Raw genomic sequence first — 19,414 nt, forward strand, 5'->3', positions numbered from 1 at the left:
CACTTGGTGATTTCCTTCACATGTTGACCATGTGATTTCCTTCACATGTGACCATCAATGGCACCCGAGTGCCGTTCTAGGAATTCACTCCAGAGTGATGGGAGTTATGTGCATTCCTGGTGGGATCACCCAGAGATCATATTTGCAAAAACACATGGGTGTGTTGCCCAAAACATGTGTTTCACAATAAACCTTCTAAAATCCAAAATAGAATCCTTAAAACTGAAAATCAAAAGCATCTTATGATTTTGTTCTTTCTTCAATAAGGAAATGGAGACAAGATATTTGTAAAGTGAACGGGGACACTGTGCTAGAGATCTCTGAGTAACCCAAACCCAGTTCTGCAGCATTTGCATGGCTGTGAGCTCTAAAATGGAGAGCTGAGCAGCACTCTCCATCAGCAGGGTGCTGGATGGGAGGAGGTGTGTATTTCCATGATGCTTGCATGGCATGGAATTAGACACAGCAGCTCAATTCCCTGACACAACTTTTCTTCTACAAGGTAGATAAACCCTTAGAAGATACAGACACAAGTAGGCCTTGGTTTACAAAGTCTTGGGCTGGTATCCAATAAATCAAGTTTTAGGGCATTTAGTATCAGATCAAAAAGATCATGGTCCCAATGGTACAAAATGCAGATCCAGTAGAAATTCACTCTGCCTTCTCAAACGTGTTTAAAATACACTGATCAGTCAGCCTGGTTCCTGCAAGGTTTTTGTGGATCAGGTATCATTTTCCTGCACCAATTGCACATATCAGGCTTTGTCTGTCATCACACAGTTGGCATCGATCTGGCACAAAAGCACAGAGCTGGCACCAAATGTATCACAGCTCTGGCTGATTTGACAGGAATATGGTCATTTGCCCATGGGGGATGTGCAGGAAACCTGCACTGCTGGTACAGGCACTCGTGCACAGACCTGGTGTGAACAGCAGAGCCTGGCAGGGCCAGAAGGTGATGTGACACCAACACAACTCTGCCTGAGCCCCAGCTCACAGGTCTGGGTAGAAAGAACCAAAATGAGACATCACGTGGTGGCTCCAGCCTCTGAACACATCTCTTCTGCTCAGTGACCTCAGCTCTCAACAGCAGCTACTGCTACAAGAGCAGCAAGGAGAGGATTTGCACAGGGCAGGAGCCTGTGCTGTGCAGCCACAGCCAGTGAGGCTCGTGCAGAACAAACCCATTTTCAGAGCAAAACAGACCACCCTCTCCTCATGTTCGCTTTTCTTTGGGCTTTTGGCTTATGCACTAGAGCATGCATGCTCCACCCTCCCCAAATTCAGCAGATATTCTATACTCTGTATCTATGTATTGTATCTCTACTGTGTCTATGCAGTATTACATGCTCTATTACGTAACTACATGTCAAAATCCAAAAAAAAAAAGTCAAGGAGCCTGCTGGTAATATGGATTTGCATTATAAAATAGCTACTTCTCACGTAGGTCAGAGTGAGAGAGGGTTTGGGAGCTGGATTTTAGGGTAGCACTGTCGGCATCAGAGATCTCATAAAGCCAACAGAGCTCCCCAGCAGCCACAGCCCAGCAGAACCCAGTGCCTGGCTCAGCCAGGCTGTTCCTAACCCCTTCTCAATAACGCATCTAACTCATGCTGGGAGCATGTAAGTTGACTTTCAAAGAAAACAAGAGAAGGCACAAGTTAGAAGTTAAATTTTGGCATCTCTTTCAGTGCTGTCTTGAACCTTCATATTTCTAACGCTTGAGTGACCAAATGCACAGTGATAGGATTGTAAACAAGAGTTAACTTGTTCCCACTAAGGGTTCTTTAGCTCTCCTCACCTCTCTTGGTATTTTTTTCCCTCTGACTTTTTTTGTTTGCCCTCTTTTTTTTTCTTTATTTTTTTCCCCCGCCTTGCCCCCCCCCCCCATTAGGCAGAAGGGCAAGGGGAGAAGGGCAGTGCTACTTTGTATTTAGGCAACATTAAAAGTGAAAAGCTTTGACAGTTAAGCATCTCCTAAGCCAAAACTGGCAAAGCCAGCTGAAAAAAACACCCCACATGTTCCTGTTTAAATTGCAAACCTCTTTTATTTGTTGAAAACGTTCCAGGGTGGCCTCGGGATACACTGAGCCTGCCTAAAGGCAGGCTTAACTTATGTTTTGACCATTTAAGAAGGAAAACAACACTCTTCTTCCATGATGCTCTTTGGCACTCAGCAAATAAATTTTACCGTGGCAACTGAAAAGCCACTTTAGACACACAAACCCTTCAGTCAAGTGGTCCTCACCATCTTGTCCTACACATCAACCTGGATGCTCTGTGGTCATTAAGGGTTATCTAAAAAACCCCCATGAAATAGCTCAGTATCATGTATTTGTATCATGTTTGCCAGTTATTAATTTAACTGAACAGCCGAGTCTTACATAATACTGTTTTGTAATGATACACTCAAGTGCTTTACAGGGCAGGGAAGCTAAAGCAGTGTGACCTGTCTCAGGTTCATCCAGTGCTGGAAGGAGAACCTTCACCTCTGAATATTGATCCAGCACTCTGCCTTTAGGTTCTTTAGCTAAATCCTGGACCCAGCAAATTCTGGCTGTGGTCACAGGCTGAGGGAGTTCCGCAGAGCTGCCCAGTGACACAACACCTTATCTTGCTCTGAACATGATGGAGGTTGTGAGGTCTGGAGTGCAAGAGAGCTGAAGGTGCACAAACAGGTAACTGGGGTGTTTAACAAACGTGAATGGGGTGCAGAATGTCTGCAGTGACTGTCAGAAAAACATCTTCAATGACTGTAGTGTGGAGATGTACACGAGCACGTGCATATTTAGCCCAAATTTGAGCTCCAGTTGCCACAGCTGTAGGTATGAATCACATAATAGCTGCTCTTGGGCAGCTCTCACTACGTGTGGAACCGCTCAGCCACACCAGCAACACCAGCACTGCCAGTCCATGCCTTTGTGCAGGCTCAGTTAATCATCCTCCTTTGCCACTGTGGCCTTAAATTAGTGCAAACAGAAGGCCAGTTCCACGCTTCTCACAGTTTGCAGAATGAGACCTCGCTAAACAAGCATCATTTCTTGCCATGATTCTTCTCAAAATAGATTAATCTTTGCAGAAAAGGAGAGCAGGGGCTAATGAGGGTTGAGGCACAGATGGGATGGCACCAGCAGCTACTTCATACAAACACAGCAAAGTAATAGTTTCTAGCATGACATTTAATAAAATCAAGCCCTACTAGGATGCACAGCTACAGGGGAATTTAGTTTGAAGTCAAACATGCTGCTGCCTGGCTATCTTCAGTGCAAATACACGACACATGGCCTACCTTATCTTGCTTCTCAATTTAATCACACTTTTAATGAGCAGAAACATAAAAAGCAATCAGCTCCTTTCTCTTCTTACAATACTAATTTTCTTTCTATGGTGTTTACTTTGAATAACCAAAGTTCATTTTTAGATCCCTGTTCAACGTTTCATTCAAAGAATTTCATGAGCATCTTTCAAATGCTGTTTTGAATCTCCAGCAATGTCCAGTGCAAATTTCCTGGGATTTTCTGCCCTCTCAAACAGGGTTTTGTCTTTCAGGGTATGGGGAGGGCTGCTTCTTACTTTGCTTATGAATCCAACTCCATTCTCAACTGAGAGAAAAGTGAGAACTAGGTAGACCAGAACTATGTAGACTAGACCTTTGTAGACCAGAATACAAATGCAATGTGGGTAATTTATATATTACCCCCCCCCCCCCCCCATTTATAGATGGTCTCTAAAATCTAAATGTTATTCAGGGATGGAAACTAGTCCAAAAAAAAAAAAAAATAAAGTAGCTCAGTGGAACAAGCATCAAACTGTTTTTCAGTAGTTATGGAATGACAGATACGTATTTGTATCTGCATTGATAATGGTATTTTAAGTTGCTGTGCAATTGTATGCTCAGAAGAAAATAATATGGTCTGTCTTTTGGGATAAATTGCCTCCTCTGCATTTGCAGATTGTTGCAGTTGCTGGTTGGGGGTTTCAATGTGCCCAGGTATCTCACTTCTCACCTTCCAGATGATCCTTAAATGCTGTATTTCATTTCTTTCATCTTCCTGAGACAAATAAGAAAAGCTGGGAAAAGTTCTCATTATCTGGGGTAATGGGAGAGGTGAGAGGATCCTGCTGTTTTTCCCCACTCTGTGTAGTGTTTTTTGCTGACTCTCCATGGCAGTGCAGGGGTAACACCCAGATAAAATCTATTGGGCCACAAAAATAGGCCCAGCCTGATTTCTCTGGCACTGAAAAAAAAGGGAGAAGACTTTTGACTTGCAAACATGTAGAAAAAAACTCCTTTAGCTTTATCACCATTGCTAGATATCTGAATCGTAACATAATCTTGAAAATTCCAAGTATCCCCTTCCTTTTTTTTTTTTTACAGTGGAAAAAGGGCAAGGGACAGGGATGGATCTCCTTGGCTGTCTGGTTTTTGAACCCTTTGGTTGCACATGGATCAAATTTTCAAGGCTTATTCTCCAAAAGTAAAAAACAGAAATTCTGAAGGTTTCTGATACTTGAATATATTTGTTCATCTTTCCAAAGTGCTGCCAGGTAGTGGTGCCTGGTGATCATGTCTGGATAATCTTGCCATAGACTGAGATCTAATTTTGGCAAAAAAAATACAGTGCTGCAAAAATAACATTAGGGTCTGATAGCTCAGTTTGCTGTGAGTGACGGAGCTCATTTCTTCTGGAAGAACATTAATAGATTTTGCAAATAGACAATAGAAATTAATTAAATTTTCTGGCCCACATGGTTATTCAGCAGAGCTTGGTAAAGTGAGTCATAAAGGTTCAATAACCCCTGTTTTAATTTAAGTTACATGACTTCCAAGAAAACCTCAAGATTTTCTGGGCAGGGAGATGAACTTTCTGTAGAAAGAATTAAAGAACAGAGAAGGAGTAAATCTGAAGGACTCTGGTGCACAAATCTGGAGAAAGTTGGCACAAGCACCTCAAGGGAACACAGGATGGAGAGACCCATCCTTCCTATGAATTAACCCTGCCCTTTATTTTAGATTTAAAGCAATAGCTGGTAGCAAAGTTATACATAAATAGATTAAGCAGAAGCAGAAGGTAGAGAGGGGGCTGGCTGCATTAAATATTACAAGAACTGTCAGCTTACTCACACTTTCCTCTTCAACCACTGTGCAAGGGGTGAAGTTGAGCATTGGTTGTATATTTAACAAATCATGGGATATTCAAACAAATTAGTACTTTCATCAGGTCAAGCTTCCACCATTTCATCACATTACTTCTGAAATTGATTTTATACTGTAGGTCTATATATTCCCTGAAATACATCCCTCTGCACATGTGGAGCATGACAAATTAATCCATTAACAGGTATTCTTTAACTAGGTCTCCAGAGTGCTGTGAGCCTGAATTATGCTGCATTTTCCAGTATCTTTTTAATTTTGCATGTTCGAGATAAAAAACAGTTTCCTCTAAAAATCATTGCCCTCTTCTCTGTAATGGTGACAAGAGGGGAAGAGGATATTGAAAAGTTCCTCATCAGCATAAATAAATTAAAATCCCCACTTCATAGAAGCCAAGAGGAATGAGGCTCTATTAAATGTTTTAAGAGGAAGCTGGAGGCAGAGATGACCAAAATGAAGCTCCCCAGTCTAAATATATTAGCAACTCTCTCCACACTTTTATTTTTAAATGTCAGATAATCTATTAAAACTGGAACATCTCTGAAGGCAGGATGGCTGGAGAAAGGATTGTGGTATTTAAATAATGGGAGATCATGTTTGCAGTTTTCAAACCTGTATTTGCAGGTTAAAATTCATCTTTGTGTTAATAAGGCCAGTCTCATATTTCTGTCTCTATCCAGGCTTCTCCTCTCTTTGTCATCTCTTTCTGTGCTATCTGATGATGCCTCATTTTGCAGGATTTCAAAGAGCTGCAAAAATTTCCCAGCAGTAATCCTGTGTCATCCAGCAGGGGAGATCCATGGGCACTATTTATAAACTGATACAGTTCTACTCGCTGCATAACAGCAAACTGAGGTTTAATTAGATATTTTTTGGGTTTTGGTTACCCACTTTGCATAATGGTCCTAACTGTGCCCATGGGGCAGGTTCACATCTCAGACATGCACTGGATTGAGGTGTCTGCTTGCACAGCTTCTCTGGAACTTGGCAGCTGAGATGGAAAAGCAGGTATTCCAGACAGCCCTGACAGGGACAACAAAGCTTCACGTGCACCTTCCCTGCAGAATGAGAGCAAGAATCCCTCTGCTCTGGCCCTGCTGGGAGCTGAGTGACACTGAGGAGGAGAATGTCACTGAGATGCCAGGGCAAAGAGGGGCTTCCAGGAGCTGCTGTGGCACAAGGCACACGGTTCCCTTCCTCAGGCCTTCCTGGTTTTCCATCGCACCACAGGCAGAAAGGATGTGGTGGAACTGCCCACGACCTCTCAGTGACTTCTCATGGATTTATCAGGGAGTTAACAGGTTTTTCTTTGCTGGACATTGTTATACTATTAGCTTTGTGTTGTTTGGCTTCTGATAAGCAAAAGCCCTCTGACAAAGTTAATTCCCAGAGCATTCCAGGCTGGAAGCAGCTCCATTTGAGCCGACAGCTTGTGCACCCTCACCCAGGCTGGGTCACCTGCCGACCTGGGGAAATGATTCCAACAACTCCTCATTCTCAATTCCCAAACCTGACACTTCAAAGATGCATTATTTATTTGTAATGACATGTGGTAACACAGGTGTTGGTGTGGCTGAAAGAGCTCCATGGCAGAGCTGGCTTTGGTGGATGGAGCAGGGAAGGTGTTGCTAAGGGGCAGCTCACTTATTTTTCAGTAAATCCTTAGCAGAAAAATATTATTAATCTTCTAACACACACAGTGTTATCAGCTGTTCATCAAGACTGTCTTGTGCACGGGCCAAGAGATCCCAAACCTGGGAGAACTGCTGATTTTTTCTTTGTGTAGTCCTGCCACTGACTTGTCTGATGGCCTTGAGCAAACTTTCTCTTCCCTCTGGGCTTCATTTATCCTCTTGGAGTAAAAGGGATACAAGAAATTTAATTTACTTTGAAAGGTATGACTATCATCTGCAGTGTCCATTGGAGTCTTAAGACAATGGCTGGATGAGTGTTTAATAGAGAGGACATTCCTGGCAGTGCCTTTGGCAGGAGGCTCCTTCCCTGTCACAGGAGCTATTCAGCACCATTTCAGTGCTAGGGAAGGGGAAATGAGAAAGATGCACAGAGCTTCTACCTTCATTTTGGTAAACTTTAATTTTTCAGTACCAACCTTTTCCCTCCAGTATCTCCTTAACTTTCCCATTGCCATTCCTTGTGTTTTATGACAGCTCTATCCTGAGTTGTGGGCATATATTTCACCTGGGTTTCAAATACACTCTATTTTTATCAACTTAAAGGCATCTTGTAGGCATCTCACTTTTTGGACTGTCTATTTTAGGGTTTCCTTTTTTACCTAAAAACCTCATTTTAACATAGTTCCTTTTCTAGAAATTAAGCACAGGGATGCACTGGGCCTCCTATCCCCTTAAAATACAATTATGTTTTGGCTGTTACCCCCTAACACCCTTCTGAACCGAGCCCAGATGAAATTCAGGATTGTACCTTTTTTTGTGGGTTCTAAGGTTGCTGTTTGATAAAGCAGTCATTTACTGAGTCCAAAATTATTTATCCCTATGCTTTGTCCTGAAGACAGTGATCCAGGCTATATGAGGGGAACTGTAATATTCTACTAATGACAGCATCTGCAATTTACAGCTTTTCCCTGAAATGTTTTCTTTCACTGAAAACCGAAATTTCCAGAGTTACATTTAAGTCTGTTTTATTCACTTGACACATTTTTTCACCGAGATGGTTATGCAAATAGTAACAACCTCTGTAAACAAGACCAAACCACACAGGGGAAACTCCTCCTTAACCTGGTCCCTGAAGAGCCATTTGGAACAAATGGCTTTGCATAATACAGCTTTTTCCAATTAGCATCTCTGGCAATAAGCCACCGGGGTATATTTGATATGCTTTTATCTTAAGATTAAATTTACACTCGCTGCTAGGTAGCTCTGACATCTTCATTCTTGTTTTACATCTCTGTCATAACATGATTATTGTGTGATCACTACTCCCAGCAAACCAGCCCCTGTCTGGATGTGGCTCAGCCTTAACCACACTGATGGGCTCTACAGTGGTGCCAAGTAAGAAGGTTGGAGGTTTTTTTGCAATTTGCCTCTTAGAATTCAAAGAATATCGTTGTAAAAGCTGCAGGGCAAGTTTGGGGTATTTTTAGAGCCATATATTAACTCCAAGAAACAAGCTGGAAAAACAACCAAGGTAATAATTAATAAATAAGAATATTTTTTTCTGAAGAGATTGCAATTTAAATATTTTAAAAGAGGCTAGTCAAACTTTACAAAACAGACCGAGGCTCAGATTTTAATGATTTTTCCAAAGTTTTGAAGAACTGGATAGAGAACAGACCCTTTTCTTAGCCCAGTATTTTAACCACAAAACTTTTTCCTACCACAAACAACTAAGCACTTTCAAAAAGAATTTTCCAAGGGCAGATTCACTATCAGTGTTATAAATTGTTCCAGCTCTTATGAAATCAGTGGATCTATTACTGATTATATCTACTAAGGATCTGCCACAGGACTCTCCAGCACAAAGTAAGTTAAAAAATATACATCATATGAAAGTGCTTTCATAAACACAAACATAAGAAATACTAACAGTATTTCCTGTGCCATGAAAAATGCAAACAATTTTCAAAAATTTTATGTTAAAATACAATCTTTTTCTTCCAATTCTTGGAAACAATGAGAAGGTTTTCCCAGGGGGAAAAAGGGATGGAAAATATCCTGCCATTGCGAAGTTACCTCTCCTAGACATCACTTTTAGAGATTGGAAATAGCAAAAGCAAAGTGCAATGCTGAGGTAAAATGGCTGCTCCAAACCAAACTGCAAACCTAATTCAGTTCACCACACAGGCCTCTGGGATTCCCATCCTTCATGTGCTTAATCAGATTTCAGATGATGCCCATCCATTAAGAAAAACATTTTTATTTCCCCAGGTAAAGAGATTTCTCCCTCCCAACAGCTTCGTACTCCACTCTCTGCTTCACCACAACAGCCTGCCGAGTGTTTGGGTTGAAACCACAGAGCAGGAAAATACTCACACAAAACTGGAAATCTTTTACTTGTTCACCTCAAACAGCACCAGGAGAGTGAGGAAAAGTGTTCCAGTCACACAAGGCTGATGTTGTACTGGGCAATTTTAACTGTGACAAGGCCATGCTGAAGTAAATACTACAATGGGATTTATTTAGATAAACCCCATGAGGTTTACTATAAATCAGCTCCTTTTCAACCCTCCACAATTTATGTAAATCACATTCTATTTGCTCAGGGTTCCTTTGCAAAATAGTGTCAAATTTCCAGCAGAAACAAGGAGTTGGTGGTGGACAAGATATTTCCACACATTTGAGATCCATAAATTAATCAAGTATAATTTATCAACTCATAATATCAATAATAATAAGCATTCATAGCATGCTCTTATGTATAACACTTAATGCTTTCAGCATAGCCACTATAGATTATTAAGGTATAAAGACTGGCACTACTAGGAATTACAAGTTATAGATTCAATCTATTGACCAACACTATAAATCCAATGGCAAAAAAATATATTGTTCATTTAAAGGGAGATTAACATACTTTTTCCAGGCTTACTTTAAAAAGATGTTAACCCTTTAATGTGTATAATTCAGCTTCTTTTTCCAAGGGTCCTCTTAACCTGGGTTATTTCAATGCTACACTTCCCAACATTGCCTCAGAAACCATTCAGTGGGCAAAAATTGAGGACAAGCAGCTGAGTGCAGGATGATGAATTACAAGTGGGAATGGAAACAAACAGCTAAAGGCAGAACAACTTCTTAATTGGCTTTGCCTTCAAAGCACGTGTCCTAAAAGTCTGTCCCACACTTAGACTGAAGGGAAGAAAATTTGTGCCTTGGAATGGTGAAGTGTAGGATTAGAAATACAAGAGAGAGAGAGAAAGATCTGGAGCCAAAATTTCAAGAGAGACAAAACTCAGTTGGGGAGATTTAAATAGAATGAAAAAAATAGAACTCAAAACAGTGTCCTCCAGAACCCCAATGGAATCCAAGATTTCAGACACTATTCCTCTACTGGAAAATGCCTGATGGGTGCTGGGAAAGGTTTCCCCTTCATTCCCATGCTGGTTCAGTTGGTTACCCTGTTATTCTCTGCAGTAGATCTGACAAAACAGATGTTGATCTTTGTGGCAGAGGGTCTGGGGCTGCTTTAATTTATATTCTGAAGTCTTTACTAGAGCTCTCACATGCCTCTTGTGAGCTACATAATCTTAGTGCAGTGTTCTATAGGCATTCCCTGAGAAACTGTATAATGGCTTTGCTGCAGAAGTTGGGAATGGGGCAGGGAAGTGTGGAAAAAGGAAGATGGAGAAGGTCTTGGAGAACTGGGTTCTCTCTCCTTCCTCTGCCAGACTGCTTGGGGGGGGGAAAGAGTAAGTCACTTGAACAAGGTGCTCATCTTCAACCTACAGCTGAGATGTAAATCTTCAGGTAGTTAAGAACCCACAAGAGAATTCAGTGAGCCATTATTCTCCAAGCACATAAAGTACTGCCTTATCTAATGGCTCTGGAAAATCACAGTAAACACGTCTCAAGTGAGGCAACCAAAATCAGCATTTTTAAATCCCTCTCTGATCCTCTGCACACTCCTCAGATCTGGGGAGTGGACACCCCAGCCCCAACTGCCCAGAGCTTTAGTGGAGCAGGTCCTGCAGTGATGGGCACCACAGAAAAGCTTCAGAATGTATGAATAACTTCTGCCTTCACAGATTACTGGAGACAAGAGTGCGTGATGTGCACTTTAAGGCTGCAGCACAATGCACAAGGAAGCAAGGGAAGATTTCACAGACAACCATAATTCTGGTGTTTTTTAAGTGTTTAGTTCTTGCCTTTAAAATCTGAATAATGTGCTCTTAACATAATGGCTTTCTGGTATATATCTGAAAGCACCTATATATTTTCACAATATATGGAGAACATTTTGTTTTGTGCTTTAAAAGGATCCTGAAAATAATCGTTATTTAACTAAAACATCCTTGGCTTTCTTTTCACTTTGCTTTTGTGTGGAAGCCACAGAACAGCTTTTCACATACCAGATGAATAATGTGTAGGAAGAGTGAGAGAGGAAGGGAATTGATGGCTTCTTTTAAAGTATGTGAATTTAATTTCACCAGGCACTTTATTTTAATCATAATGCAGATCCAAATGTATAGAAAAAAAAGAACCTCCTGAAAGCTTCAGTATGTTGGTTTATACGTTACTGAAAAAGATCGCATTTTATAAAATAATACATTTCTTTTTTGATTTTTTAAACTGTAGGTTGAAAATTAATATACATCAATATCTAAGTACTAGGTAGCATAAAAACATCTGCATCTTCAAACTATATAGCAAACTGCAGTCACAGGCATGCTGGACAACTGTTAGATTATCTGACCAGATTTAAAGGTTTCATAGAAATAAACTTTCTTGCACTGCTGGATTTTTTTAGCAAAACTCTTTTTCTCAGCAGTGCCAGGAGGAAAAAGTCCAGCTATTCCACACACCCCTAAACTAAAATGCATTACGGCACTTGTAGTGGGAAAATTCTTTTTATTGCCCCCCAGCTTCTCTGCCACAGAACTGTAGAATAAATCTCTCTCCCTATTGGAAAAGTGTCTCTGTCAACACTGAAATGAAGCACATGTAACTGAATTGGGCAATTAATCTGCCAGCACCATCACTGATTCCTAGTTTGGGAGGAACATATTCATGGTTACGAAATGTATGATTTGCAGAGCACAGAGTATGAAAGAACAATCTACTTTCTCAGATGAAACAGAGCCAATGGATTTTTTTTTCTATATTCCAAAGGATCACAGAATAACACATTCTTGCATATTGTATCACATGCAAAACATCCTAAGAGTCCTAATTCCTTCATGTTAAAAGCAGCGTTCCCTCAGTACAGAATCACAGACATATTTTTAAAATACCCTAATGTTCACTCACCTCAGTTAAAACTCCAAGTAGATATGATGGATCAGTTTAACAAAATAAAGCATCCATGGCAGGAAGGAAGTATTTCTCCATGTCTCTATTCATTTCTTCTATTCCTTCTACTCACCTCTGAGTGCTGCTGCTGCTCGGAGCACACGAAATGCAGCAGCTCAATCCCAGAAGAAAAGGGTTATTTCCTTTCCCCTGTTCCTGCTCTCCCTTGAAACTCCTTCACTTTTTCAAGTTGCACAGGAATAGCAGGATGGACCCTTTGGGCTCTCTCCAGGGCTGTGTATCTTATGTAAAACAGATGAAGGCATTGCCTATTTTAACCCCGACAATCATGTCTCACTGACAGCGCCGGGCTCGTTAATTGTGCTCTGTGTGCAACTGGGAGAACCCACGGAATGCTCAGCCTTGGGCTCAGCTTTCTAAATGAAGAACCAGATGAAAATCTGCAAATCAACTTCTCTCTGCTGCAAAAGTTGCTCTTTTTCCTGTCCTGTAAAAGAAGCTGGGAGTCACTGTTTAATCAATGTCTCTCACTGAAATGCTGGAGGAGAGCTCTAGACTTGGTCTAACACCCGAAACAAACCAACCGGAGATGTTTTGGCCACTAGAATGCCTCGAACCCCGCTGTAACTTTTGGTCAGCTACCACATCAAACCTCTGATTCCTTCCTCCCAAGGCAATTTTGTCTTATAGCACTGTCAGCAAACTGCTTGAAAAGATTCCAGCCTAAATTACAGTAGTGAAAGCCTGTCCTGGCCTTTTTCCTTACTGTTTGTTTTTTTTATAGAATATTTAAATTTCATATTAGTCCTCACCCAGTCTTAGCCATACTTCCCAGAATGCAGGAAAACAGTCTTTCCTTCCTGCAATCCTAAATGCCTTCATTAGGGAGACTTAACATTGAAGTGTTTTGGAAAGGCAGATGCTCCAGATTTAAAAGAAACAAGAGAGGACTCTCAGTGAACAGCTGCATTGCTCTCAGCTCCGAGCGAGCCATATTTCAGAATGGTTTGGTACATTATTTTGTCACTGGGAACATATTATTACCATCTAAATTTAAAAACACTGGCTTTCTTGCACAAAGGCAAAAGCAGGCTTAAAACCACAATGACTGTTCTGTGCAAGTATTCCATGCCAATGATGCAGAAAATGAGATCAAAGTGAAAAACAATTCTTCTTTTCCAAGGTCTTTGCTTCCAAGGTGTCTGTACAGAACTGGCCAGGAACCACAGGTACAGGAATTCTTGTGCACTTCCAAATTAATCACTATTCACAGTTCTGTGTTGAAATTTCATTCCACAGATGCTTCAGCTCAGAAATACCTTGTCCCTGCTAATGAGCACTATTGTATTCCAGCTGCAGGAGACTGAAATGCTGGATATCAAACCCATGTTCCAAAGTTATTGTTTTTCAGTTCTAAAGGAAAATATTTTTAAAATAAACTGAGCACTGTCTGCTTCTGTAGATATTAAGTCATGTAACTCCTGAAAGAGTGTTCTGGCAAACAATTCCACTTCGGAGCACTGGGCACAGCTCCTGCTGGTGAACTGGCAAAATCCAGGGAGAAATTCTAAGTATATTTTCTATAAAATCTTACAAATTTAAAGTAAATCACAATCTCTTTTTTTGCCCCAGGAAATACATATTAACAGGTTTTTCTCTTATTGAGTCTTCTTATGCATCATCTACAACCACCCACGTGTGTTTTCCAGAATTGTTTAGTGGGTGACTAAAGGATCCATTGCAACTCAGGTAAACTGCTGCTTCTGGAAAAATGCACTAATCATATAGATAACAGAAAATTAATAATAGAAAAGTGTTTTAATTCAATGAACATATGTAAAACAGAGGCATGGGCTTTCAGTCATAAACAGGACTTCAGTGGATGGCCCATTGTTGATTCCCTGAGGGGTATTTTAAGGAAAAAATTTAATGAAGTACTGGTTTAGTGACTATTATCATTGGGAGACTTTTAATTAACATCAATGCCATAACCTGGGTCAATTCTGTATACACATATACTATATATATGTTTGTTTGTGTGTGTGTGTGTGTGTTCTAGGTAAGGACTTCCTTATATTTCCTGAGTTTGACTTTAGCATTTTGGAAGAATCAGATTCTCTCTAGAGGGAAATCCAGCCCAGAAAGTTGGGAAGTTTTTGATAAGTCTGAGTTTCCTGGTTGTTTTTATGTAATTCTGTCTATATTGTCATGAGAGATGAATATCCCACAGAACTAAATGCAGTGACAAGCTGAAAAAAACCCACTTTTTTAGTAGAAATTTGCTAGTGAGCCTTATCCTGACCCATCAATCAGCATCTGGCCATTAATCTAATTGTTATTCATTAAGTTCTTCCATTAGAATCTCTCAGGCATGTGCTGCAAAGTCTAATGATCTTTGTGTTGTATCATACGACAAAGGAGGTTGTTCAGTCATCTTGTCTCTTCATCTTGTTGTTGGCAACACTAACCTTTCCCTGAATTATTCCTGAATGGAGGAATCCTAAAATTGGACAGACAAATAACATAAAGTAGGGAAAAGTGGAAGATAAAGTCGAACAGAGAAAAGGACAAACATCCTCTTATCTAAAAGTGCTTCCTTGGTTGTGCTGAAGTCCTTAGTTAATTAAAAAAAAAAAGACAGTGACAATCTCACCATTCAGAATTCATCCCTTCTACTTACTGAAGTTCTGGAAAACACTATGGCAAACAAAGGCCCAACTTTCAAGTGTAAATAAAAAGTATTAGGCGAAATCTTTATTAAAAATTAAAGACTCTGACCCAGCAGAGTTCCCAAACATGTGTTTGAATTTAAGTGCTTAGTCTTAACAAGGTTAATAGGATTCATCTGTCGGGGAGATGCCTTATGTGCAAACAGGCTTTGGGTTCTAAAACCATGTTTGCTAAGCTTCTGAACACTTGGAATTTAGGCACTCAAGTTTGAAAATCTGGCAAAAGCTTCTTAAAGGTAAGAGAAAAATAAACAGATCTTTTCTGGTGCCAAAGTTGGTCTGAATCATTGGTTGTTAACCAGTGGAGGAGTTGTGTCACAGCCCCCCAGAAAATGCTGGAGGGTTTCTGAGGCTGCAGCAACCACTGCAAGTTTTTGATATAGGACTGAGCTATGAAATGAATAAACATACTGAGATAGTTGATGTCTTGTACTCTTGTTGATGGGCAAAATTCCCCAAAAGCTTAGAATGGCTTAACTTCAGATTCAGATTTTTCAATGCCATAAGTAAATAGAAGTTCTCCTCTCTAACAGGACCCAGACTTTAATCTTCCCTTTTTGCCTGAGACTCAGAACTCTCATTTTTATACTTCCATATATGAAGCACCTCTGGCTACTTACACTGCAGGAATAAATAATCTCTGCAGTGAATATATGCCTGTTTAAAATATCTGTTTAAGAATCTGAACCCCACTCAGAGTGTGTTTGTCTGGAGAACAAAGCTTTTGTTAAGCTTTTCTTAGCAAACATGTTTCAGGTATGTGAACTAAAGCATCCTGAATGTCTCATGTTGAATTCTGTGCATGTGGCAATAGTTTTGGATATAAGAGTCCACATTTCAGGTGCCAGTGTATTTCTGGTTTAGAAGATATTAATTTATCTATGAGATCATAGAACTTTGGATTATAGCTAAAAGATAAGTCTTTGCTGGTAATAAATGATGACTCCTTTCAGTGAAGCTGGGCAACTTTCCATCTTCTAGTGTTTTATTGTTTAAAAGTCTTCCAGTAAAAAGAGATTAAATTGTCAGAGTTACCAGGTAATGACTTGAGCAGTTGACATAGGATGAACTTGGCATCCAAAACATAGGTGGATACTGAAAAGCTTGTTTCCTTACTGGGGAAGGGGTTGGTGGGTGCACATTGGCTCTTATCTCTTGAAAATCCAAGGTGTTTTGCTTCTGATTCCCATTTTTCAGGGAAAAAAATGATCTTGAGGAAATTTATCTGTGTATCAGAATGCTGAGTGCTAATTTAGAACTCTTCAAATAGAATCAGAAGACTCTTTGAAACACACTGAAGAAAAATTGGCAATTGAGGAATCTTTCCTAACAGGTTTTAAATTAGGTGAAATTAGGACTATAACATTCAGTGTTTCTTAAATAGTCGTAAACTGTGCTTGGACTCAGTTTTGAGATTTTTTTTCTAACAGATTTAATGAATACCTGTACAAGAGGCACACTCATAAAATTGCAAACAACTACTCTTTAAACCAGAAACTTTAAGATTAGATTTAGAAATACTGCAGAAGGAAGCATTTGTTCTCTTGTTGTCATGAAGCTGAGGAATCTCTCTTGTTTTAAAGTATTTTTCATTTGAATACACTTAACATGCTTGGAGTACTTTGTTACTACTTCAGTAAATAACATTTGTAACCTTTGCTGATTTGGAATTAATGTTATATTTAGTAGAAAAAGAGAGAGCAGATATTCCTATATATTCCTGGAAGTATCTTTAAAACATCCTATGAATAATTTTCAAAAGCTAGAAAATTCATATACCATTATCCCTGTGTGTCTTGATCAGTCTTAATTAGGATATTTTAGGGTTTTAAATGTGGCAATAAGTTCCTTTTATTTTCTCAATAAGGCCTTTTTCAATTTTTATTTTTATCATCTGTCACAGAAATCTGTTGTATGTGTAAGCAATTTAATGGTTCACTGGAAGGTTGTTATGCAACTGAGTTGTATAAAATCCTGTCCAAACCCAGAAATTACTGTAAGGGGGAAACAGCGCAATGGGGAAAGGCTGGGAATTTAAATATGTTTCCTGTTGGTTTTAAATCTTTTCTCTGTGGTTTTGTAAAGCTCTCCCTGCTATACTGTGAGTGTAAGAGGGACGGGATTCCACACCTAACGTTGGGATGTCAGGAACAGAAAGCTCAGTACAGGCAGGACAACATAGCCAAAGGCTCTGAAGTGATTATTCCAACACAACCCCACTGCTTGCTCCATTTCATGGAGAGCTTTCCAAACAGAAGCCACTCAGTGTAAAGCTGAGCTATGATTAAAATCATTAAGCCTGGTTCAACAGTGGAGGTGAAGAATGATAAATGCAGTTCTGCTGCACAAATGTGAGAACCCGAGGGCTTTCCATCCACACCCATCATAGTCCTGTAAGTGGATACAGTGCATGGGCAATGTGATCCATTGGCAGAGCTTATTGCCCCTGGGACAGCACACACAGCTATTCCCAGCAGGATCAGGGGGCAGTTAATGCCAGGAGCAGGTTCTGCCAGCACTGATCACTCATGGCATCACATCCCACCTAGTCCTGTTGACCACTGCTGTGATTATCACACAGCCAAGCACTGCTCTGGGAATGAGGGCTGGGGAATCTGACTCTAAACTGATTATACATAAGTACTACTCCAAAGGCAGTGAAAGACCCAACATTGTTGTTTTTATTTCCCTGGCACTGATTTCCACAGGAATAAGAGCTCCTCTTAAGGTATGTGAGAGAATAGAGAATTATAATCATGTTGTGCACTTGTTTCTGCAAGACATAACTTCATGGTTCAGTTTATTTTCCAACCATAGCATCCTCTGAGAAACTAGAAACTCTTCCTTGCAAAGACCCTTTGTATTGGACCAGATGATCTTCTGTGATCCCTGACAACCCGAATCACTCTGTGATCCTATGAGCAGTTTATGTAACCCTTACAAACAAAATCCATGTCCACATCCATCAATTATTTACCTATATCTCTACAGATGTCCCAAATATATATGTGTTTGACCTTCAGGCAGAAACACTGAAACACAACAGAAAATTCCACTTGGCCAAAGGTAGAAAAGCTTAGAAGTCTATAAATTATCCACTCTTCTGGATTGCAAGAGTAACTTTGGTAAAACAAGAAATGGTAAATCACATTCATTTTAGCTCAGTACAAAAAGGAACCAGTTGTTGACAATAAACACCTGGTATTGTCTAACGTCTTGGGATGAATTTCTGTATTTGCAATTGAAATTATTAGTTTGAGCTCTAAAGAAATTTTTGAAGGAAGCTTTTCAGACATTACTTAATATCACACACAATGTGTATTTCCCTTCTCACTTGTTAAAATAAGATCCTTGTGACTTCTAACAGTCATCACTTGAAGTGTATCACTTGAAAGAGGGATGACCATTTTTTCACCAGCCAACATCAGAGAAAGTGAAAAGAGTGATGTCAAAAAGCAGGAACACTGAACTGTAATTCCCTTTAGGATTTTCTCTTATCTCTTCTCACATTATATCAGCCTTACTTCACAACTTCCCTTGCCTTTTCACTTGAAATTGTGATGGTCTTTCAAGAGAATAATCAATGAGAAGGCAATTTCTGCACTGTGTAAAAGTAGGAATTTTGATTGCAGTCAGTTCTGAAAACATGAGTTTCTGTCATCCCCGTATAGGATAAATCATTTAACAAGTTAAAATATAAGCATAGGGTACACGGCACAGGCCTTGAAACCATATTTCCATTGCTCTGAGGACTAAACTGGCTAATCTTTTCTTCCATAAAAATAGATCCAGATCAGCATGTCATGAATTGTTGACTTTACTGTCTAGTAACGCTTTTATGGACTGCTGTTCTGGGCCTCTCTTCATCAGCCTCCCTCAAAAACTGCCACAAGAATTTGAGGCTGGCTCTACATTAATCAGCTAATAAGAGTAAGGTACCCCAACGTGATCTCTATCCTCATAAACACACGTCTCTCCCCAACACTGGGAGTACCAGTGACGCTGGAATGCAGAGCAGGGAGCACCACGCCAGTGTTCAGCACCAAGGTCAGCTCAGGACTGGGCACAGCCCAGGAAAATAAAGGACCTGGATTCATCAAAAAGTCAAAGCTCCTGTCAAATACATAGAGAAATCTTGAATTCATAAAACACTTGTTGAAATAGAGAAGATTTTAAAAAATCTAAACCTTATATTTTATTCATTAACTGCATTCTTTACAGACCATTCTATGTGGAATATAATGCAAACAGTGAGATGTGAGACGGAGTCTGGAACATTATTTACTTTCAGTAATGCACAATGCAGCTGCAGTGGAAGAACAGGCAGATGAATTGTGCAGCACTCACATGTACTTTCCTTTGAACTCTCTATGTACAATATATGGGCTAAATCGTGCCTTTAGGCACAGTCTTGAACAAAGATCATAAATTGCACAATCTCCAAAGACATGATATTGTAGCACAACTCCCTCTTTGCTCCATGATAGGCCAGCCACAAATTGCCTTTTTCTGAAGCAGTTTACAGTGTGTGTGCAATGCCTCAGACCCACCCACCCACCAGGGCAGTGCAGAGGAACAGAAAAGCC

General features: G+C 40.0%; 1 protein-coding gene across 3 annotated transcripts in view; it reads right to left on the reverse strand.

The window, feature by feature from the left end:
* The window catches only part of PHACTR3 (phosphatase and actin regulator 3), a 100,672-nt gene that overhangs the window by 61,270 nt on the left and 19,988 nt on the right, over positions 1–19,414 (reverse strand). Inside the window, exon 1 of one of the 3 annotated variants that reach the window (XM_064674107.1) lies at positions 12,097–12,465. The exons of 1 other annotated variant lie outside the window; for it this stretch is intronic. The gene's annotated coding sequence lies outside the window, so the exon portion shown is untranslated. Of the gene's footprint in view, positions 1–12,096; positions 12,466–19,414 lie in introns of those variants that run through there. One more of the 3 variants, XM_064674108.1, reaches the window with a different exon arrangement.

This window comes from Pseudopipra pipra, chromosome 17 (assembly GCF_036250125.1).
Source record: "Pseudopipra pipra isolate bDixPip1 chromosome 17, bDixPip1.hap1, whole genome shotgun sequence".
NCBI classification, from domain to species: domain Eukaryota; kingdom Metazoa; phylum Chordata; class Aves; order Passeriformes; family Pipridae; genus Pseudopipra; species Pseudopipra pipra.